Source organism: Dioscorea cayenensis, chromosome 20 (genome assembly GCF_009730915.1).
Source record: "Dioscorea cayenensis subsp. rotundata cultivar TDr96_F1 chromosome 20, TDr96_F1_v2_PseudoChromosome.rev07_lg8_w22 25.fasta, whole genome shotgun sequence".
NCBI classification, from domain to species: domain Eukaryota; kingdom Viridiplantae; phylum Streptophyta; class Magnoliopsida; order Dioscoreales; family Dioscoreaceae; genus Dioscorea; species Dioscorea cayenensis.
In genome coordinates this window covers 36,168-60,906 of record NC_052490.1, presented here as the reverse complement: position 1 = coordinate 60,906, position 24,739 = coordinate 36,168, and the positions used below count along the sequence as shown (strand labels likewise).

Genomic DNA, 24,739 nt, shown 5'->3' with positions numbered 1-24,739 from the left:
GTCGCCTGATTCCAACCTTATTTAAATCCGAATCAGCCACAATTTTAGTATTCTTTCATCCATCATTTCCGCAACTTGAGAGATGGCTTCAGCTAGGGTTTTTGAGAGGTATTGGCTAGGTTTTGGAGAGGTTCTACGGCTCTGACATCGCGCATCATTTGGAAGAAGGTTATTGGGAGAGCTTTCATCGGCACCGATTCGGCGAGGTGTATCCTAGGCCGGACAAAGGATCCCATGTGATGAGTAGAGGACTCTCCACAAGACTATCGACATGACCATTGAGGGGGTTTCTCTATGGATTCATTGCTTTTACATTCTATTTCTTTGATTGTACTTAGCTCCATAGAGAGCTAAACCCCTAGTGGGTACTTGGGTATTTGTGAACCCTAGGATGTATTCATTTCTTTGAATCTCTTTATTATACTTTCAATAAATTGATGTTTATTGTGAGTTACAACCTTGGATTCTTGATTGTATGAACATTACCCCTAGAGTGACACTAAGAATGAGAGTTCTTGTTGGTAACCTTGTGAGTGAGTGACACACCACGAGCGTTAGACAAAGCTAGGTTGGAGAGGGTTGTGAGGGTTAGTCGAGAGGTACAGGAGCATCCCCTTTCCCCTCCGACGTGATAGATTCTACCTCCGTTCCTCGAGTTATTTGTGGTCATAATAGAGTGAATGGTCTAAGGGATGAACTTCCGCTGGGGCTTAGTTGTGCGTGCAACAGAGTGAAGCATTGAGGGGATCTTAGTATCTAGGGCTCAATTGTGGTTAGGGACCTTCCACTTGGACCAAAGGGTTAGGTCTTTAATTAGGAAGAGATTTATCACTTGGAATCGCTAAAGCTCATTGCAACTCTATACGAGTGTGAGGTGTTGAGATTGTTCGATTTCTCCTCCGGGACATGTATAGAGTTAGGCATAGTTGATCTTAGATTTGGGACTATGTAATTAAGGATTTTCACGACTCATCATTGCATTGATTAGGAAGCATAATAGAGGGTTCTTACACTTGAAACAATTATCCTAGGCAGAGCATTATCCGGGTACCCCATCTTTATCGATTGCCTTATCCCTTTCTTTACTTTTACTCTCTTATTTGTTTCTTTTATTGTTGAGAATTGAATCATTGTCACACTCATCATCATTAATCTTTCACATAGCTAAGAATCGAATTAAGTATTTTTTTATTCCCTACTCACGTGGATTTGATACCCGCTCGTACGGGATTATTACTTTGACAAACCCGTGCACTTGCGGGATACACTAAAGGGACCTTGTTAAGTTTTTTTAGTGCCGTTGCGGGGAATAGGCGTTTAGAGATACTTTGCACTTTGTTTTCTTAGCTATTTCACCATACATTCTATTTCATATCTTCTTATTCTATCATCATTCTGATTTCTTTTTCTTTCTTTTTTTGGTTGCAGCTATAGGTTATGACCCGAGTGGATGATTGTTCAAACCTTTTACAATGGTTTGAACCCAAGTACAAGGCAACTCTTAGATGCGGCAGCAGGAGGTACCTTAGGTAGCAAGACCCCCGATGAGGCCCGTCAGTTGATTGAAGAAATGGGGTTAAACAGCTACCAATGGAATGTTAGGGAGAAGAAAAATGTGGCCGGTCTCCATGAGATAGATGCGGTAAATTCATTGGCGGCCCAAGTGGAAAATTTTAGTAAGAAGTTAGATCTTCTAACTTCAAATAGAGTAGCGGCCATGACTAATTGCACCGGGTGTGGTGGAGGACATGCTTCCTCCGATTGCCCGATCTCTATTGGTAATGTTTCTTCGGTGGAGAATGTTGATTTTGTAGGTAATGGCATGAGACCTCTAGGAAACCCATATAGAAATACCTACAATCCGGGTTGGAAGAATCATCCCAATTTCTCATGGAGTAATCAAGGTCCACAAAAGGGCATGGGGCCAGCGGGTTTCCAACAACAACAAGCCCCTCAGGTGGAAAACAGAGTCTCAGGTTTGTAAACCCGAATGACTGACCTAGAGAAGCACTTGGCTAGATTTGTGCAATCTGCAAATACTAGGTTTGAATCAGTCGAGGCTATACTTCGCAACCACACCGCCTCTTTGCATAACCTTAAACATCAGGTGGGTCAAATTGTGAAGTCTCTCTCTGAAAGGCCACATGGAAGCTTGCCGAGCAATACAGAGACCAACCCTAGAGAGCATGTGAAGGCGATCACTTTGAGAAGTGGTCGTGAGGTTGAAGGTAGGCTTCGAGTGAGAAGCCAAAAGAACACGCACCCGAGGTTATAAAGGTGGAAGAGGGGACGAGCAAAGAGAAAGAGGTGGTACCCCCACCTTTCAAGCCAAGAATCCATTATCCCTCTACATTGAAAAATGATTAAGCGGATGAACAGTACAAGAAGTTCCTAAGTTTGTTTAAGCAACTCCACATTAATATTCCTTTTGTTGAGGCATTGGCCCAAATGCCTAAGTATGAGAAGTTCTTGAAAGACTTGTTGACTAATAAGTGGAAGTTGGAGGAGAGTGCTTCAGTGATTTTAGATGCCTAATGCTCGGCAGTATTGCAAAAGAACATGCTGAACAAGAAGAAAGACCTGGGAAGCTTCATCATTCCGTGTAATATTGGCAATTTTGGTGAGGAAATGACATTGGTGGACTCAGGGGCTAGTATCAACGTCATGCCATACACCTTCTTTCAAAAGCTAGGCTTGGGCAAGCCTAAGCCTACTCGGATGACTTTGCAACTAGCGGACCGAACAGTGCGACATCCGAGAGGCATCATTGAAGACGTGCTTGTCAAGGTGAACAAATACATTTTTCCGGTTGACTTTGTAGTGCTAGATGTTGATGAGGATGCGGATGTACCTTTGATACTTGGGAGACCGTTCTTGCGGACTTCCAAAGCATTAATTGACATGGACGGCGGAGAGCTCAGATTGAGGGTTGGAGATGACAAGCTCACATACCGCCTTGCTGCGGCCATGTGGCATTCTATCGATTTCGATGATACTTTATATTTTTTAGACACTACTGATGAGATTATTGATGAATACATGCAGGAAATGTTCAATCCGGATCCATATGAAGGTTTGTTCGACCAAGAGGAGGGCAATGAAAAAGTAATGATGCTTGGATCGACAGAAGAAGTAGCATCTAACCCGGGGATCTTGAAGAAAGTGCTCCAGAAAATGAAGAGGGCTAGGAGACGCCACCGAAAACACTCCAAGGCTGTTGGAGGCGTACGTGAACCGAAAAAAAGTTGGACGTATCATTGTTAGGTGGTCCGAAGCCCAATAATACACCCTCTACTCTCAGGAGACTTTGGACATCATGCTTTCAAGTCATGGGTAAGAGGGCAACTTTCATTCATGAACCCCCGTGAGGTAAGACAAGGTACGTCGAGCTTAGTGACGTTAAATAAGCACTTCTTGGGAGGCAACCCAAGTGTTTACTGTTTTCTTAGCTTTTAGTTTAGTTTGTTTGCATGAATAATTTGTTAAGTGTTGGTGTCTTAATTTCTTAGATGCTTGTGCTGAGATTTTCTTGTGAACTTTGAATTTTAATCGTGTGTTTTCATGTGGAATTGGCGAAGTTTGGTCGTTTGAGCTCTATTTCATGTTTTTCACTGGTAAAAAATTACATAATAGAGCAGGCTCTGAGTGTGTAATTTCCGCACGCCCATGGATTTGCACTGCGAGCTCATCTAGAGAAGGCACAGGGGCATGCAGCTGCCCCTGTGAGTGACCATGCGATTGTCACACGCCCGTGGGTAATTTCTGTACGGACGTGTGAATTCCTGCAGGGTTTGGTGAATTTTCCCGAGACCACACAGGTGCGTGGACTCGGCCCTGTGGGCGACCTTGTGAACCATGCACAGGCGTGGGTAATTTCCACACGCCCGTGCGAAACTCTGTAGAGGAGTTCTCTCCATCCCTAGAAAACACAGGGGCGTGCGGCTCCCACTGTGAGTTGGGCATGTGAATGTCCATGCCCGTGTGGAACATTAGTAAGTCAGTGAATGGTCATGGTGATAGCACTGGTGTTCTGAGCCGAGAGGAATTATTGTATCTGTACTCGATGGTGCAGCGCGTACTGATTCACTTAGGCACATCATGGCAGAGTACATCAGACATCATGGGCACTACGCTAGACTGGGAGCGATCTTCTCGGGCCCCTATATTACGAGATTAGTGATAGGCATGGGTCTCTTGGATTCGATTTGCGGGGCCGAGAAGATGAGTATACCTGCTCTCCTGAGCCTAGAGATGATGAGGTTGATGGGCATGGTCCGCAGGGTTCGAACAGGGGTTTTTGCGTTAGTGCTACCAGCTCCAGAGATAGCCGAGGATGAGGGTGATGAAGCCGGGGCATCTCAGCCTACTCCCGAGCCTCAGCCAGCCCTGATGGAGACCGAGGCACTTCCAGTGGCAGAGGAACCACCACCCGTGCGTATATTTTCACCATCTCGAGCTTATGATCGCTTTGAGAGGCTTGAGAGCGCTTTGGGGGTGATACGGACTGAGGTAGCTGAGGCTCGAGCAGAGATTGCAGAGATTAGGGATACGCAGGCCACTCAGTACACAGAGTTCATGGCATGTTTCGACGTATTACAGCAGATCTTAGAGCGCGACGTCGCCTCATCATTTGTCTTACGGCCGAGGACACCTCATACCCCCTCAGTTCCTCCTGCACCCTCATCCCCTACCCCGGCACCGGTAGACCCACCATGTGCGTCTTCACCAGCAGCAGCAGTAGCACCTCAGCCCGAGGGTGACACCGACATTTGATTTTTAGTTCTTTTTCTTTTATGCATTTTATTTTAGACTTTTTTCCACTCAGAAAGGATTCTCCTCCTGAGTTTATTTTCATTTTGCATCTCGAGTTGTATTCATTGTCTATCTTTTATATATACTCGAGATATTTTGTTTTTATTGAGCTTCACTGAACCCCCTCGTGTATGCGTGCAGATGGTCTTGTCTTCTTGGGAATTGAGACTTAGTCATGGGCACGGCCAAGGTGCTGAGGCACTTGGCCGTGTGAGCTTCACAACCCGTCGGAACACTACTCCCATGGAATTAGCTTCATCAAACGCAACACTAGGAGTCAGGGGAGTATTGTTTTGATTGCTTCTCCCACATTTGCTTTTGAATGATATATATTTTGAGTGAGCTTGAATGTGTACATTGGGGACAATGTACAACTTAAGTGTGGGGGGGAGTTTCATAGTGCAGACATCTTTTCTATTGTTCTTGATTGTTATATGCTCACATAGCCAATGGCGGTTCACCTTAGTTGCAAGGATTATATTCTTGAGTTTAGGAGAATTTCTAACATTGAATGTTTTCATGCTGTAGTTCTTGCTTGAATTTCTAGGAATTTTTGCCCGATTTACACTTAGTGCACTATTCACTTTTTAAACTCTTTTGGAAACTCAAGTTCGATATTAAAGGGACTAGTTATAGTTGTTTCTTGTGTTAAATTCTAAACAAAAAAAAGTTTTATTGTTTATTTGTGCTTGTTGTGTGGAAAGAGCTACCACCTATGAAGCATGAAGCTACTCTCATAAGTCGGATACTAGTTATGCCCTAGTGAGAGAAAGAGCTATCTCATAGGATGAGTGAAAGCTACCACTCCGATAGAAAGAGCTACCACCTCGAAAGTGTGAAAGCCACTTTAGCGGCCGCTTTGGAAATGGCTACCTTAGAAGATGTGTGAAGCTACTACCATCTTTGAAATTGTTGTCACTTTTGTAGATAAATAAGTCCCTTATACTTAGAACTTTGAGGAGTATACCTTGGGTTGTTTTTGAGTGAGTTCACACACGTACACGATTTCGGGTTTTGTTTCCTTTTCGATTCAAGTTTTTAGCTAGAGCATTGATTTTTTGTATTTAGTGTTGAAATTTCCATCACTTGTAGAATGCTCTCTTTATATATTTTGGTAAACCTAAGGCCAAGCACTTTTAATATTTTCTTCATTGATGCACATAACGTTTTAATTTTTGCTTGAGGACAAGAAAAAACTTAAGTGCGGGGGAGTTTGATAAGTGCTTGTGTGATATGAATGCCAATATGTGTGTTTTTATGTTACTTTCGTGCAGATAGGGTTGTGAGGCCAAGTATGAAGGAAAGAAGCCAATGTGGATTACAATGCACCGATTTTGGAGGAAATCTTGCTAAGGTTCAAACGCGAAGACATAGGTCGATATGAGATGCTAGAGTGTGTGCCAACCTCCTCGTATTCGAGTTTGGCACATCCAATTCGAGGGGCACAAAGGCAATCACACTCGAGCATTCCGACTTATGCACATAGAACAAGAGCTCCACCAACGTACCTATCATTGAAGAAGCAAATGATCCATGACGTGAACGTGTGAACGTTTGCCTTACTCCGATGAAAGTATGGATTCGGGAAGCTATTCGGTCGGGATCTCGTAGTAGAGCACTCGTAGCAACACAATAGCAAAGTCATGTAACAACACTCGTTCACGTCGGCCGAGAAAAGCGGGGAGTTCGAGAGGATACGCACGGGCGTGTGAAAATTATCCACGCCCATGTGGAAATTCCGCACGGGTGCGTGAAACATCCACACTCGTGTAGTCGCCCGATTCCAGCCATATTTAAAGCCGAATCAGCCCCGATTTTAGTATTCTTTCCTCCATCTTTTCCGCAACTTGAGAGAGGGCTTCGGCTAGGGTTGTGAGGGGTATTGGCTAGGTTTTTGGAGAGGTTCTACGGCTCTGACATCACGCGTCATTTGAAAGAAGGTTATTGGGAGAGCTTTCATCGGCACCGATCCGGCGAGGTGTATCCTAGGCCGAACAAAGGATCCCTTGCGACGAGTAGAGGACTCTCCACAAGACCATCGACATGACCATTGATTGGTTTTTTTATGGATTCATTACTTTTACATTCTATTTCTTTGATTGTACTTAGCTCCATGGAGAGCTAAACCCCTAGTGGGTACTTGGGTATTTGTGAACCCTAGGATGTATTCGTTTCTTTGAATCTCTTTATTATGCTTTCAATAAATTAATGTTTATTGTGAGTTCCAACCTTGAATGCTTGATTGTATGAACATTTCCTCGAGAGTGACACTAAGGTTGAGAGTTCTTGTTGGTAACCTTGTGAGTAAGTGACACACCACAAGCGTTAGACAAAGCTAGGTTGGAGAGGGTTGAGAGGGTGAGTCGAGAGGTATAGGAGCGCCCTCTTTCCCCTCCGACGTGATAGATTCTACCTCCGTTCCTCGAGTTCTTTGCGGTCATAATAGAGTGAATGGTCTAAGGGATGAACTTCCGCTGGGGCTTAGTTGAGCATGCAACAGAGTGAAGCGTTGAGGTAATCTTAGTATCTAGGGCTCAATTGTGGTTAGGACCTTCCACCTGGACCAAAGGGTTAGGTCTATAATTAGGAAGAGATTTATCACTTGGAATCCCTAGAGCTCATTGCAACTCTACACGAGTGTGAGGTGTTGAGATTGTTCGATTTCTCCTCCGGCACATGTATAGAGTTAGGCATAGCTGACCTTAGATTTGGGACTATGTAATTAAGGATTTCCACGACTCACCATTGCATTGATTAGGAAGCACAATAGAGGGTTCTTGCACATGAAACAATTATCCTAAGCGGAGCATTATCCGGGTACCCCATCTTTATCGATTGCCTTATCCCCTTTTTACTGTTGCTCTCTTATTTGTTGCTTTTATTGTTGAGAATTGAATCATTGTCACACTCATCATCATTAATCTTTCACATAGCTAAGAATCAGATTAAGTATTTTTATTCCCTACTCCCTGTGGATTCGATATTCGCTCACCCGGGATTATTACTTCGACAAACCTGTGCACTTGCAGGATATACACAAGGGGACCTTGTCAGCTATAGCCTCGGCCCCTCACAGATCTGCTGAAGATCGCATGTATGTATCTGTAACTAGACTATGGGGTCTGTATGGTCGCTATGGGGTCAGTGCGCTACAATAGTCGATCGGCAATCGATCATACTCCTTTGTATCTGTATACATCTAGTCATATAAGCCCATACGGACTAAAAAATCTGTGACACTCATGTTGTAATGATGTCTGAATGCGCTGAACTATATAATGTCAACACTATCGAATCTAGAGTATGATCGGTCAAACCCGAAGGACACTATCACCTCCAATATCAATGTGCGGATAGGTGGCTCTCAAAGCGATAATAATCTCCTCCAGGTTCCCAATGACAACAGCTCATCAATCTCATCGGCCATCTCATCACCTTGCTGAACCTCTCTCAGCGCACTAAAATCCATGAAACGGGACTGTCCAAACCAGAGTCTCGACAAATGCTCAAATAGAGCATGATGCTTGGGAATCGAAAAAAATCTATGTGCTCAAACTCGGGGTGAAGTCTCCACAGAGGCGTTTGTCGGCTTGCTTCTTCGATCTTGGTCCATATCTGCAAGATTTGAAAGAAAATCTTTTAAAAACACGCACAGATTAAAACAACAGAAATCCACATGATCTTGTGAAAATTCCACATGCCCGTGTGGATCCACGGGCATTAAAAACCGCACGGCCACCATGCTAAAAGCTTAAAAATACATCACAACTTCGTTTCTAAACTCATTCTAAGCATGAATAGACCATGTAATCATAGAAACAGAATAGCACTCACCATTTAATAAAAAAATCAAGTGTGGCAAAGACAAGAGGAAAAGAAAATTTACTGACGAGGTGAAGATGGAAACTTAGATACTCCATTGGGAAACTCGAGTAAACCTCTGTAAATCGACGACACAAAGTCAGTCCAGTACAGGGACGCGTTCTCAAAATGGTTGGGAGTGTGAAGATGAAGAAAGGCGAAGAGATTTCAAAGAAAACCCGTGGCTCTTGGAATTTCGCACATCCACACCGCGTATGCAAATTACCCACGCCCGTGTAACTCCATAAGAGAGCTTCACAAGGGCAGACACACGCCCCTATGTGCTCTCAGGATAGTATACTTTATCTCTGAGGGTATCCACATGGGTTGGTGGAAATTCCGCACCCCTGTTGCCTGACCCACAGGGGTATCCACATGCCTCTGTAGATTCTTTATCCAACCAAGAAAAAGTTCTAAGCGTTTTACCAGCCGGTGCAGAAATTCCACACAGGAGTGTAGATCTTTATAGGGTTACTTACAGGGGCACTCACACGACCCTGTGTCTTCTTGGGATTGAGGAGAGCACTTTGCAGAGATCCTCACGGTGTGTGGAAATTACTCACGCCTGTGTGTTTGTCACAGGGTCAGACACAGGGGCAGAAGTAAGCCCTTCTGTCTTCTGGGGATAAATCTCTAAGTCTTTGCAGAGAAATACACACCCGTGTGGAATTAACATACGGGAGTGTGACCCTGACAAGGTCGTCTAGAGGGGTAGACGTGCGTCCCTGTGTCCTCTCGGGATGAGCTCTTAGTAGAGACACATGCCCATGTGGAAATTCCACACTGTCGTGTGTCTTCTTTGGATGACTTAGAAAAATCTCCAGGCTCTGCAGAAAGTCCTAAACATGTATACACACTCAGAGCCTACTTTGACAATGAAAAATAAACCAGAGAATCATGAAACACATGCTCAAACGATAAAGATACTCTGCCACACACATTTTTGCACATGAAAACACCAAATAATCCATGAGAAAATCCCAACAATAGCATGTAAACATCAAGACACCAACAGTCAAGCCTTATTCATGCAAACACTAATCTAAGAACTAGAAAATAGTAAAGACCTTGGTTTACCTCCACAGAAGAGCTTGTTTAATGTCACTTAGCATGACGTACCTCTTCTTACGTCACGGGGGCTTATAGATGAAGGTTTCCCTCTTACCCATAACTTGAAAGCATGATGAACATAGTCTTTTGAAGGTCGAGGGATTGTTATCAAGTGTGTTATCGCACAACGGTTCGTCACCCTTACTCTGTTCTTGCACATTCCCATTAGCCTTGGGGCATTTCTTGTGATGTCTATTTGCATGCTTCATCTTTTGAAGTACTTTCTTCATAATCCCAGGGGTAGATGGTACTTTTTCTTCTAGACCAAGCATTAGCACTTCTTTATTCTCCACTTCTTGGTCTAACAACCCCTCGTATGGTTACAGATTCAACATTTCCTACACATATTCATCATTTAGCTCATCGGTAGTGTCATGAAAATAAAGAGTATCATCAAAGTCGAGAGAATGTCACATGGCTTCGGTAAGGCGGTATGTCAACTTGTCGTCGCCAACCATCAATGTCAACTCCCCACCGTCCATATCAATAAGTGCCTCAGAAGTGCGAAAGAATGGCCTCCCAAGTATCAAATGAACATCTACATCATCATTGACATCAAAAACTATGAAGTCCACAAGAAATATGTAGTTATCAACCATGACAAGCACGTCTTCAATGATGCCCCTCGGATGTCTCACCATTCGGTCCGCTAATTGAAGTGTCATCCGAGTTGGCCTACGATCTCCCAAGACTAGCTTCTAAAAGAAAGAGTATGGCATGACGTTGATACTAGCCCCTGAATCCGCCAATGCCATCTCTTCACCCAAATTACCAATGTTACATAGAATGATAAAGCTTCTAGGGTCATCTTCTTGTTTGGCATTTTGCAAAACCATCGAACAAGAGGCATCTAAGATCACCGATGCACTCTCCTCCAACTTCCTCTTGTTAGTCAAAAGATCCTTCAAAACCTTTAAATAGCAAGGAATTTTGGACAACGCCTCACAAAAGGAATGTTGATATGAAATTGTTTGAATGGACCCAAGAACTTCTTGAATTGCTCATCGTTTTGATCATTCTTCAACCTTGAAGTATAAGGAATTCTTCGCTTGTAGGGTGCCACCTCCTTCTCTTTGTTTACTCTCGCCTCAACCTCTATGATCTCGAGTGCTTCAACATTGGTCCCCTCACTTGGAAGCCTATCTTCAACCTCATGACTACTTCTTAAAGTGAGTATCTTCATATGTTCTCTTGGATTGGTTTCAATGTTACTAGGCAAGCTTCCTTGTAGCCTCTCCGATAATGACTTCGCAATTTTATTCACTTGATTTTCTAGATTGTGCAATAACACCGTGTGGTTGCAAAGTGTAGCTTCGATGAATTGGAACCTTGTATCCTAAATTGAACAAATCGTGTCAAAGCTTTCTCTAAGTCAGTCATTCGGGTCTCCAAGCGTCAAACCTTGTATCCATGTTTGGGTCTCCAAGCCTAAAACTTGATTCTCTAAGTTGGTCATATGGTGACATGGCCTTTTGTTGCCCTTGGTTATTCCATGAAAAGTTGGGGTGGCTTCTCCACCCTTGGTTGTAGGTGTTGCTATAAGGATTACCTTGTCCTCTTCCCAAATTGTCCACAAAGTCTATTTGTTCAGTTTGGGCTAAAGTAGCAATCGAAATAAGGCAATCAGATGGTATATGTGAACCCCCACAACCAGCATAACTTGTGATTGTGGCTACCCTTGGTGAAGTCAATGCATCTAATTTCTTGCTTAAACCTTCTCTTGGGCTGCCAAGGATGTAACCGCATCAATTTCATGGAGTCCGGCCACTTTCTTCATTTCTCTTGCATTCCATTGGTAGCTATTCAAACCCATTTCTTCAATCAATTACCGGGCTTCTTCGGGAGTCTTTTTTCCCATTTTACCTCATATGGCGGCATCTAGAAGTTGTTTGTTGCTTGAGCTTAACCCGTTATAAAATGTATTAATGATCATCCACTCGGGGAATTCATATTGTGGACACTTCTACAAAATTTCTTTGAATCGTTGTCAAGTCTCAAACAAAGTTTTAAGTTCCATCTGAACAAATGAAGATATCTCATTCTGAAGCTTTGCCGATTTCCCGGAGGAAAGTACCTTGTAAGGAAAACTTCAACCATTTCGTTCCATGTTGTGATGAAAGCTCTTGGCAATGAATGAAGCCACTGTTTGGCCCTTCCTTTCAAAGAGAATAGGAAAGCCCTCAATCGAATTGCATCATCAGAAACCCCATAGATCTTCAACAAGTCTCACACTTCAAGGAAGTTATCAATATGATTGTTCGAGTCTTCATTGGCTAACCCATTAAATTGTGCAAACTGTTGAACCATATGAATAATGGCCCTCTTAAACTCAAAATTCTGGGCTGCTACCGGTGGCCTCACAATGCTCGATTGTGTCCCTTGAATAATGGGTCTAACAAAATCTAAAAGAGTTCTTTGTTGGCCTTCTTGTTCAGCCATGTATTTAGATCCTTCACCCTCTCTTTCAGCTGAATGATTCTATTCTTGCACAGGTTCTTTACCCCTTCTACCAAGTGTTCATTCAAGTTTAGGATCTCCTTCAACCAATGTCGAAGGGTTTCCTTAGGTCACAACTAGGAGCTGTGACAAAATAAAGAAAAACAAATCAGAACGATGATAGAATAAGAATAGGTGAAATAGAATAAATGATGAATAGCTAAATAGCAAAGTGCAAAGTGTCTAGAAAATGCCTATTCCCCTGCACCAGTACCAAAAACTTTACAACACCCCTTGCTTGTGACCCGCAAGTGCACGTGTTTGTCGAAGTAATAAATCCCAGTTGAGTGGGTTATCGTATCCACAGGAAATAGTCAATAGAAACACAATGATTACTATTTAACTAAGTCAAGATGAAACAATAATAGTGTGGATAAAATCAATGCAAATAAGACTAAAGAAAATAAGAAAGGGAGGCATGATAAAATGAGAGGAAAGGCAATCGATAAAAAGTCGGACACTCAGACATTGCTCCACCTAGAACTATTGCTTGAAGTGTAAGACCAACTATTATGTCTTCTAACTGATGCTTAATGTGTCATGGAGATCCTAAAATACATGGTCCCAAACCTAAGGTCAACCGTGACTAACTCTACACTATACCCCGGCGGAGAAATCACTCAGTCTCAACACCTCACACTCTGTACAATTGCAAGAAGCTCTAGGGATTCCAAGTGATAGACCCTATTCCTATATATAGATCTAATCCTTTGGTCCAGGTGAAAGACCCCTAGTCATAATTAAAACCCATATACAAAGGATTACTTCAATGCTTCACTCTATTGCTCACCCAACTAAGCCCCAGCGGAGTTCCTCTCTTAGCACTTCACTCTATTGTGACCGCAAAGAACTCTAGGAACATGGAGGTAGGATAAATCACACCGGAGAGGAAAGGGGACGCTCCGCTAACTCTTAACTCATCCTCTCAACCCTCTCCAATCTAGCAATATCTAACCCTCATGGTGTGTCACTCATCCACAAAGGCTACCAAGATGGACTCTCAACCCTAGTGTCACTGTAAGGCAGAAATCATTCAATAACCACTCAAGATTGGAACTCAATTGAAGACATCAATTATGGAAAACATAATAAAAGGTCAATAAAATAATAACATCCTAGTGTTTACAAGTCCAAGTACCCACTAGGGGGTTTAGCTCTCTATGGAACAAGATACAATCAATAATAAAATAGAAAGTGAAAACATATAATCCATAACAAAACCCCCTCAAAATTCGTATCGATGATCTTGTGGAGTAGCCTCGTCCTCTCCAAAGGTCCTCTTGTCAAACCTAGGGCACACCTCACCGGGTCGGTGTGGACGAAAGCTTCCCCAATAAGTATTTTCTAAGAAAAACACGGTGTTGAAGCTATAGAACCACTCCAAAATCCTTGCCAAAGCCCCACTGAACCATAGCCACAAGGCTCCCAAAAGTTAGAGAAAAGATGGAGAGAAGGATGAAAGATGATCCCCAAATCGGTATTAGTCACTGCTTTAGAAAGGGCTAGAAATGGCTATCCAAACGGGCATATGGAATTTCCACACGACCATGTGAATTTTTTTGGAAATCTGATTTTCGTGGGATGTGAGCAAGTATCCCGCTACGAGTACTCGCCAAAATACTCCCGAATCTACACTATTCATCAAGGCAATATAAACAGGAACACGTCTATACCGTAGATCGCATCGCTACTTTAATAAAATGTCACATTGGTGAAGATCTTGCTAACATTGCACAAGTCAGAATACACAAATATGACCGCCTTTGTGCCCCTGCAAACCATGTAGTTGCTTGAGCGCATGGAGGTTGGCACATATTCACGTATCTTCGATTATAACTTGTGTCTTCACATTTGTTCACTACAAGAATTCATCAACAAAGTACAATCGCAATTTACTTTGGCTTCTTTCTTTCATATTTGGCTCCACAACCCCATATGCGCAAAAAAACACAAAAACACATGCATTGGAGATAAAATCTAATAAAAGTAATGCTCATCATAAGAAAAGAATACTTTGCATTCTTAGTACACAAACATTTATCAGACACTATCTAGTTTAGAGCATTTGGACAGCACTTCAGCATGAGCGTCTCCTAGTTTTTAGTCCAACTTGCACTGTATGATGAGGCATTCACCGATACAGATGAGTATACTCAGTTACTGACAAACTATCCTGGCATTTTGACCCTGTAGAGAGCATACAAAGCCTTATAGGGATAGGGGTAGTGACAAGGTCCCCTTGTGTATATCCAGCAAGTGCACTGGTTTGTTGAAATAATAATCCCAGATGAGCGGGTATCGAATCCACAGGGAATAGGGAATAAAAACACTTAATTCGCTTCTTAGCTATGTGAAAGATCAATAGTAATAAGTGTGACAATGATTCAATTCTCAAAGGTAAAAGCAACAAGTACGAGAGGACGAGTAAAGGAGAAGATAAGGCAATCAATAAAGATGGGGTACTCGGATAATGCTCCGCCTAGGATGATCGCTTCAAGTGCAAGAACCCTCTATTATGTTTCATAATCAATACAATAGTGAGTCGTGGAAATCCTTCATTACATAGTCCCAAATCTAAGGTCAACTATGCCTAACTCCATACATGTCCCGCAGGAGAAATCAAACAATCTCAACACCTCGCACTCGCATAGAGTTGCAATGAGCTCTAGGGATTCCAAGTGATAAATCTTTTCCTAATTATAGACCTAACCCTTTGGTCCAGGTGGAAGGTCCCTGACCATGATTAAGCCCTAGATACAAAAGATCACCTCAACGCTTCACTCCGTTGCACTCGCAATTAAGCCCTAACGGATGGTCATCCCTTAGACCATTCACTCTATTATGGCCACAAAGAACTAGAGGAACGGAGGTAGAATCTATCACGTTGGAGGGGAAAGGGGACGCTCCTGTACCTCTCGACTCACCCTCTCAACCCTCTCCGACCTAGCTTTGTCTAACACTCGTGGTTTATCACTCACTCACAAGGTTACCAACAAGAACTCTCAACCCTAGTGTCACTCTAGGGGAAATGTTCATACAATCAAGCATTCAAGGTTGGAACTCACAATAAACATCAATTAATTGAAAGCATAATAAAGAGATTCAATGAAACGGATACATCCTAGGGTTCACAAATACCCAAGTACCCACTAGGGGTTTAGCTCTCCATGGAGCAAAGTACAATCAAAGAAATAGAATGTAAAAGCAATGAATCCATAGAAAAACCACTCGATGGTCTTGTCGATGGTCTTGTGGAGAGCCCTCTACTCGTCGTCCAATTATTCCCTCGTACGGTATAGAATAAGCCTCGACGAAAGCTCTCCTACCAACCTTCTTCCTAAGGAATAACGATGTCAGAGCCATAGAACCTCTCCAAAACCCTAGCCAATACCGCTCAAAACCCTGGCCGAAGCCCTCTCTCAAGTTGGGGAGAAGATGAAGAAAAGAATGCTGAAATCGGGGCTGAATCGGCTTTAAATAGGGCTGGAATCGGGCGACCACACGGGCCTATGGATTTTACACATGCCCATGTGGAATTTTCACATGGGCGTGTATAATTTCCACATGCCCGTGTGGATTCGCTGAATTCCTGCTTTCTCAGCCGGCTGTGAACATTAACTGCTACATCGATTGCTAAAGTTGTTTCCACAGTACATGCTACAGTACTCTGCCAAAAATACTTCCGAATCCACTTTTCATCGAGGGAACATAAACGGGCACACGTTTATGCTGTGGATCGCTTTGCTTCTTCAATGACAGATAAGTTGATGGAGATCTTGTTCTATGTGCATAAGTCAGAATGCTTGAGTGTGACTACCCTTGTGCCCCTCCAAATGGTTGTGCTAACTCAAATACGTGGGAGGTTGGCACACACTCTAGCATCTCGCACCCGACATATATCTTCGCGTTTGAACTTTAGCAAGATTTCCTCCAAAATTGGTGCATTGTGATCCACATTGGCTTCTTTCCTTCATAATTTTTTTCACAACCCAACGTGCATAAAAGTAACATAAAAACACACATATTAGTGTAAAAACCCGAGAAAAGTAATGTTCAACATAAGGAAAGAACGCTTCACATTCATATCGCAGAAGCACTTATCAAACTGCCCCACGCTTAAGCTTTTGCTTGTCCTCAAGGAAAAATAAAACTCTCTGTGCATAAATGAAGGAAATATTAGAAGTGCTTGGCCTTAGGTTCACCAAAGTGTACAGAGAGAGCATTCTACAAGTAAGGGAAATTTCAACATTGAATACAAAAAGTCAAAGCTCTAGCTAAAAACTTGGATCAAAGAGGACAACAAACCCGAAATCGTGTACGTGTGTGAACTCACTCAAAACAACCCAAGGTATACTCCTCAAAGTTCTACGTACAAGGGACTTATTTATCTACAAAAGTGACAACAATTGCAAAGATGGTATTAGCTTCACAAATCCTCTAAGGTAGCCCTTTCCAAAGTGGCCGCTAAGGTGGCTTTCACACTTTCGAGGTGGTAGCTCTTTCTACCGGAGTGGTAGCTTTCACTCATCCTATGAGATAGCTCTTTCTCTCATTAGGGCATAACTAGTATTCGACTTATGAGAGTAGCTTCATACTACATAGGTGGTAGCTCTTTCGACCCAAAATGCAAAACAAACAAGAAAACTATTTTGTTCCTTCTTTTCATCATTCTTTTTTTTTTCAGAATTTAACACAAGAAACAACTATAACTAGACCCTTTAACATTGAACATGAGTTTCCAATAGAGTTTAAAGAGTGAGTAGTGCACTGAGTGTAATTCGGGCAAAAATTCCTAAAAATTCAAATAAAACTAGAGCATGAAGATATTCAATGTTAAAAATTCTCCTAAACTCAAGAATACAATCATTGCAACTAAGATGAACCGCCATTAGCCATGTGAGCATGTATATCAATCAAGAACAATAAAAAGGATGTGTGCACTATGAAACTCTCCCCCACACTTAAGTTGTACATTGTCCGCAATGTACACATGCAAGCTCACTCATAATGTATATCAATGAAAAATATATGTGGGAGAAGCAATCAAAACAATACTCCCCGGACTCCTAGTGTCGCGTTTGATGGAGCTAAGTCTTTGGGAGTAATGTTCCAACGGGTTATGAGGCTCACAAGGTCAAGTGCCAAAGCACTTTGGCCGTGCCCATGACAAAGTCTCAATTTCGAAATGACAAGACCATCTGCACGCATACACGAGGGGGTTCAGTGAGGCTCAATAAAATAAAAACAACTCGAGTATACTAAAGATAGAGCAATGAATACAACTCGAGACAACAAAATGAAATAAACTCAGAAGGAAAATCCTTTCTGAGTATACAAATCCAAAATAAAATGCAGAAAGTAAAATGCAAAAAATAAGAACAAAGAAGGTAAAGACGCCTCAAGTGTCGTTGTCAATAGCTAGTACATTTGTTTCCGCTGCTGGTGAAGATGACGCTGGTGCTGCAAAATAAATGAAAATTGGCAAAGAAAAGAGAAAGAGAACCTTACCTATAAAATGAGAATGAAAAACTAGAAAACAGCCGGAAAACTCAATTAACAACCCCTTAAAATGATGGTGAGAGGTCAGGAGAGAGCAAGGACGTGTTCTCAAAACGTTTGAGGGTGAAAAGATAAAGAAAACCGAAAAGATTTTAAAGAAAACCTGCAGTTCTAGCATTTCTATACATCCACATGGGCGTGTGAAAATTACCCACGCCCGTGTTCCAGACCCACAGGGGCAGATGCACGCCCTGTGGATTCTCCATGCAACCAAGAAAATTCTCTAAGTAAGACCCACGCCCGTGCGAAAATTCCACACGGGCGTGGATATTCACAGGCCCAACTTACAAGGGCAAACGCACGCCCTGTGTCTTCTCGGGATGGAGAGAGCTCATCTGCCGAGATTCGCACGGCCGTGCGGAAATTACCCCCGCCCGTGCGATTTTCACAAGGTCTCCCACAGCGGTGAGTTCACGCCCTTGTGTGCTCTCGGGATAATCTGCCAAACTCTGGAAGACTTCACACGACCGTGCGGAAATTACCCATGGGCGTGCGAAAATTGCATGTTTGTTCACAGGGGCAGCCACACGCCCCTGTGCCTCCTCTGGATGAGCTCACAATACAAATTCACGGGCGTGCAGAAATTCCACACTCCCGTGAGTTTTCTCTGGATGCCTTAGAAAATTCTACAAGCTTTGTAGAAAATTTCTGAACATGTTTACACACTCAGAGCCCACCCTAATATGCAAGTTTACCAGAGAAAAACATGAGAAATAGCTCAAACGACCAAAACTTTACCAAAACACATGAAGGCACAAGATAACACCAACAGTCCACAAGAAAAGCATCGCAATGACATATAAGAATCAAAACACCAACACTCAAGCTCTTATTTATGCAAACACTAAACTAGACACTAGAAAATAGTAAAGACTTGGGTTGTCTCCGAAGAAGCACTTGTTTTACGTCACTAAGCTTGACGTACCTCTTCTTTACCTTATGGAGTTTTGAAAAGAGTATGTTCTTCCCGACTAGACATTGCATAGCTACTTCCCTTAAACCAAAAATCTGCTTGCCGGGGTTGAAAATTTGTTGGAGAGTCCAACCATCTTACCTTTGGCCTCCAAGGAAACAATTTTGGTTGGGAATTGTCAAAGCTTAGCATAGGTGGGTCATTGGATGGCTTCAATCTCCTACCCACATCTTCTTTCAAACCCAAAATCTTTTCCTTGCAATTTATGAATTGATCAATCCCAAATCGAGATGCGTGTTCCATTACCTTAGGGGTGGCTTCTTCTTCAATTTCACCTTGAAATCAATCTGTCTTCGCCAACTCTCCTTGCATAATTTCTTGCGCACAAACATACTGTCCACTCAAACAATCATCATATTGAATGAACGGTTCTTCTTGTATCCTCTCAATCTCGACAACATCATACTCGTTCCGTCCCACTTCTTCATTGTCATTCACTACCACATCTTCTCTACAAGGAACTTGACTTGCTTTCTGAAATACTTGTTGTTCCTTGCACAGTGTGTCAAGTATCCCTCCTAATTGATGCTCAAGGTTTTTATAGGAGGCTTCATGACATCTTTGTGTGGTCTCCATATTTTGGAAGCAGAAATCGGATGCTTCAATAAAGTTAGCTAACACTCTTTGTAACTGAAGTGCATCCTTGCCGAGTATCTCACCCTTTTGACATTCCTCTTGAGGTGCCTCCCAATGTTGTTCACCATTATTCTATAATAAGTTTGGGTAGCCCACTTCAATTGGATGATATGCGTTGTAACATGGAATGTTTTATTATCGTGAAGTAACAATTCTATCAACTTTTCTACTGAGAGTTTCGACCAGAAAATATAGAGCAATGACTGGGTCAATCATCATTTAAAATCCGTGCAAGAAAAAGTAATACATGACAAAAGAAAACAAATGAGAATGATGGAAGAATAAGAAAATGTGACATAAACCTTTTTTTTTTAAATAAGAACAGTGATAGAGAATAAATGTGAAATAGAATGTATGGTAAAATAGCTAAGGAAACAAAGTGCAAAGTATCTCTGAACGCCTACTCCCCGGCAACGGTGATAAAAACATGACAAGGTCCCTTTGTGTATATCCCGTAAGTGCACGGGTTTGTCGAGTAATAATCCCGGATGAGCGGGTATCGAATACACAGGGAGTAGGGAATAAAAACACTTAATTCACTTCTTAGCTATATGAAAGATCAATAGTGATAAGTGTGACAATAACTCAATTCTCAAAGGTAAAAGCAACAAGTAAGAGAGCACGAGTAAAGAAGAAGGTAAGGCAATCGATAAAGATGGGGTACTCGGATAATGCTCCGCCTAGGACGATCGCTTCAAGTGCAAGAACCCTCTATTATGTTTCATAATCAATGCAATAGTGAGTCATGGAAATCTTTCATCACATAGTCCCAAATCTAAGGTCAACTATGCCTAACTCCATACATATCCCGGAGGAGAAATCGAATAATCTCAACACCTCGCACTCGCATAGAGTTGCAATGAGCTCTAGGGATTCCAAGTGATAAATCTTTTCCTAATTATAGACCTAACCCTTTAGTCCAGGTGGAAGGTCAATGACCACGATTAAGACTAGATATTAAGATCACCTCAACGCTTCACTCCGTTGCACTCGCAACTAAGCCCCAGCGGAGGGTCATCCCTTAGACCATTCACTCTATTATGGCCGCAAAGAACTCGAGGAACGGAGGTAGAATCTATCATGTCGGAGGGGAAAGGGGGCGCTCCTGTACCTCTCGACTAACCCTCTCCAACCTAGCTTTGTCTAACACTCGTTGTGTGTCACTCACTCACAAGGTTACCAACAAGAACTCTCAACCCTAGTGTCACTCTAAGGGAAATGTTCATACAATCAAGCGTTCAAGGTTGGAACTCACAATAAACATCAATTAATTGAAAGCATAATAAAGAGATTCAATGAAACGGATACATCCTAGGGTTCACAAATACCCAAGTACCCACTAGGGGTTTAGCTCTCCATGGAGCTAAGTACAATCAAAGAAATAGAATGTAAAAGCAATGAATCCATAGAAAAACCCCTCGATGATCGTGTCGATGGTCTTGTGGAGAGTCTTCTACTCGTCATCCAAGGATTCCCTCGTTCGGTATAGGATACGCTTCGACTGAAGCTCCCCTACCAACCTTCTTCCTAACGAATGATGATGTCGGAGTCGTAGCACCTCTCCAAAACAATAGCCAATACCCCTCAAAACCCTAGCTGAAGCCCTCTCTCAAGTTGGGGAAAAGATGGAGAAAAGAAAGCTGAAATCGGGGCTGAATCGGCTTTAAATAGGGCTGGAATTGGGTGACCACACGGGCCTGTGGATTTTACCCACGCCCATATTTCCACACGCCCGTGTGGATTCTCTGAATTCTAGTTTTCTCGGCCGATTGTGAACAGTAATTACTACAGTGATTGGTACAGTACTCTGCCAAAAATACTCCCGAATCCACTTTTCATGGAGGTAACATAAACGGCCAAACGTTTATGCCGTGGATTGCTTTGCTTCTTCAATGACAGATAAGTTGATGGAGATCTTGTTCTATGTGCATAAGTCGGAATGCTTGAGTGTGATTGCCCTTGTGGCCCTCAAATGGTTGTGCTAACTCAAATACGGGGGAGGTTGGCACACACTCTAGCATCTCACACCCGACATATATCTTTGCGTTTGACCTTTAGCAAGATTTCCTCCAAAATTGGTGTATTGTGATCCACATTGGCTTCTTTCCTTTATAATGTTTTTCACAACCCAACCTGTATAAAAGTAACATGAAAACACACATATTAGTGTAAAAACCCAAGAAAAGTAATGCTCAACATAAGGAAAGAACGCTTCACATTCATATCGACAAGCACTAATCAAGTAGTATGAGCCAGAAGTCTCTAAGGCCACGTACCTGTCCCGATAGAGCTACAGATACATACACACTGTTCTTAGTAGATTGGTAAGCGGCGAGGTGACAGCACATGTGTTTTGAGCTGATAGGAGTTTCTGTACTTGTATTCGATGGTACAGAGCGAGCCAATTCATCTAGGTCATATCATGGTCGAGTACTTGTGTCACTAGGGCTAGTATGCCAGAGTCAGTGCTCTGTTCTTAGGTCCCTATATCACCAGACTCATCATGGATATGGGTTTGTTAGACGCTATCAGGAGGGTCGAGAAGGCTATTCTACCATCTCTTCTTGGCATAGAGACTATGAGATTGATGGACATGGTCTGGAGATATAGACAAGGAGTCTATGTGATGATCATGCCCACATCTGAGACAGCCGAGGATGATATAGCAAATGGACCACAGCCAGCACTGGAGCCACAGCTTGAGTAGGTTCAGATAGAGGCATCTCCCATAGCACAGGAGACATCTCTAGTGTGTATATTTACTCCCACTCGAGCCCATGATTGATTTGAGAGGCTCGATAGTGTTGTGGGGGTATTATGGATAGAGATTACTGAGGTTTGTGCTATACAGGATGCTCAAGTCTGGCTACCTGATAAGTGATTGTGTGATATGAATGCGAAGCATTCTTTCCTTATGTTGAGCATTACTTTTCTCATGTTTTTACATTAATATGTGTGTTTTTATGTTACTTTTATGCAGGTAGGGTTGTGAAACCAATTATGAAGGAAAGAAGCCAATGTGGATCACAATGCAACAATTTTGGAGGAAATCTTGCTAAGGTTCAAACGCGAAGACATAGGTCAGGCGTGAGATGTTAGAGTGTTTGCCAACCTTCTCGTATTCGAGTGGGTACATTCATTTGGAGGGGCACAAAGGCAGTCACACTCGAGTATTCTGACTTATGCACATAAAACAAGATCTCCATCAACTTATCCGTCATTGAAGAAGCAAAGAGATCCATGACATAAACGTGATCCCGTTTATGTTACCTCGATGAAAAGTGGATTTGGGAGTATTTTTTGGTAGAGTACTGTAGCAGGTTATTGTATCAAATCACTGTAGCAAACACTGTATTCGCCCGATTCCAGCCCTATTTAAAGCCGATTCAGCCCGATTTTTGTATTCTTTTCTCCATCATTTCCCCAACTTGAGAGAGGGCTTCGGCTAGGGTTTTGAGGAGTATTGGCTAGGGTTTTGGAGAGGTTCTACAGCTCCGACATCGCGCGTTATTTTGAAGAAGGTTATTGGGAGAACTTTCATCGGCACCGATCCGGCGAGGTGTATCCTAGGCCGGACAAAGGATCCCTTGTGATGAGTAGAGGACTCTCCACAAGACCATCGACCACGACCATCGAGGGGGTTTCTTTTACGGATTCATTGCTTTTTACATTCGATTTCTTTGATTGTACTTAGCTCCATGGAGAGCTAAACCCCTAGTCGGTACTTGGGTGATTGTGAACCCTAGGATGTATTTGTTTCTTTGAACCTCTTTATTATGCTTTCAATAAATTGATGTTTATTGTGAGTTCCAACCTGAATGCTTGATTGTATGAACATTTTCCCCTAGAGTGACACTAGGGTTGAGAGTTCTTGTTGGTAACCTTGTGAGTGAGTAACACACCACGGCGTTAGACAAAAGCTAGGTTGGAGAGGGTTGAGAGGGTGAGTCGAGGAGTGCAGGGGCGTCCCTTTCCCCTCCGGCGTGATATATTCTACCTCCATTCTTCGAGTACTTTGCGGCCATAATAGAGTGACTGGTCTAAGGGATGAATCTCCGCTGGGGCTTAGTTGCGCGTGCAACGGAGTGAAGCCTTGAGGGGATCTTAGTATCTAATGCTTAATTGTGGTTAGGGACCTTCCGCTTGGACCAAAGGGTTAGGTCTATAATTAGGAAGAGATTTATCACCTGGAATCCCTAGAGCTCATTGCAACTTTATTCGAGTGCGAGGTTGAGAGGTTATTTAATCTCTCCTCCGGGACATGAATAAGTTAGGCATAGTTGACCTTAGATTTGGGACTATGTATGTAAGGATTTCCATGACTCACCATTGCATTGATTAGGAAGCATAATAGAGAGTTCTTGCAGTTGAAGCGATTAACCTAGGTGAAGCATCGTCCGAGTACCCCATCTTTATCGATTGCCTTACCTCCTCCTTACTTTTGCTCTCTTACTTGTTGCTTTTAATTGTTGAGAATTGAATCATTGTCACACTTTTCATTGTTGATATTCCATATAGCTAAGAATCGAATTAAGTGTCTTTACTCCCTACTCCCTGTGGATTCGATACCCGCTCACCCGGGATTATTACTTCGACAAACCCGTGCACTTGCGGGATATACGCAAGGGCATCTTGTCACTAACTTTTTTCTGTCCCTTGTGTTCCACTAATAACTGCTCATGGTCATTTCTTCAATGAGATGTCAGGCTTCTTCAAGGGTCTTGTTTCCTAAGGTACCTCCTACTGCAGCATCAACTAACTGCCTTGTGCTTGGAATCAACCCATTATAGATAGTTTGAATGATCATCCACTTGGGGAACCCATGTTAAGGACATTTCCACTGGAGCTCCTTGAACCTATCCCATGTCTCAAAAAGAGACTCCAATTCCATTTGCAGATAAGATGATATTTCATTCCTACGCTTCACGGATTTTCCAGGAGGTAAATATCGGGCAAGGAAAGCTTTTACCATCTCCTCCCAAGTATTGATCAATGCTCTAGGTAATGAATGTAGACATTGCTTTGCTCTTTCTTTCAAGGAAAATGGGAAGGCTGTCAACTTGATAGCATCATACGTAACACCATTAATCTTGAGCATGTCGCACACTTCCAAGAAGTTACCAATGTGATTGTTTGGATCCTCATCGGTCAAACCATTCAACTGTGCTGACTGCTATAACATCTGGATGAAGCCTGGCTTGATATCAAAATTCTGAGCCATGATTAGTGTCTGCACAATACTAGACTATGTACCCAAAACTAGGGGTCTCGAATAATCTGAGAGTGTCCTCT

The 24,739-nt window shown here is 42.6% G+C and overlaps 2 non-coding genes across 2 annotated transcripts; both read left to right on the top strand.

The window, feature by feature from the left end:
• The first annotated feature begins 11,726 nt into the window (after nt 1-11,726).
• Nucleotides 11,727-11,832, top strand: LOC120252341. Its single transcript, XR_005533880.1, has one exon. It is a non-coding gene; the product is annotated as a small nucleolar RNA R71 (small nucleolar RNA).
• Nucleotides 11,833-24,264: 12,432 nt separating this feature from the next.
• LOC120252306 lies at nt 24,265-24,371 on the top strand. The gene has a single exon (XR_005533847.1). It is a non-coding gene; the product is annotated as a small nucleolar RNA R71 (small nucleolar RNA).
• Nucleotides 24,372-24,739: the final 368 nt, after the last annotated feature.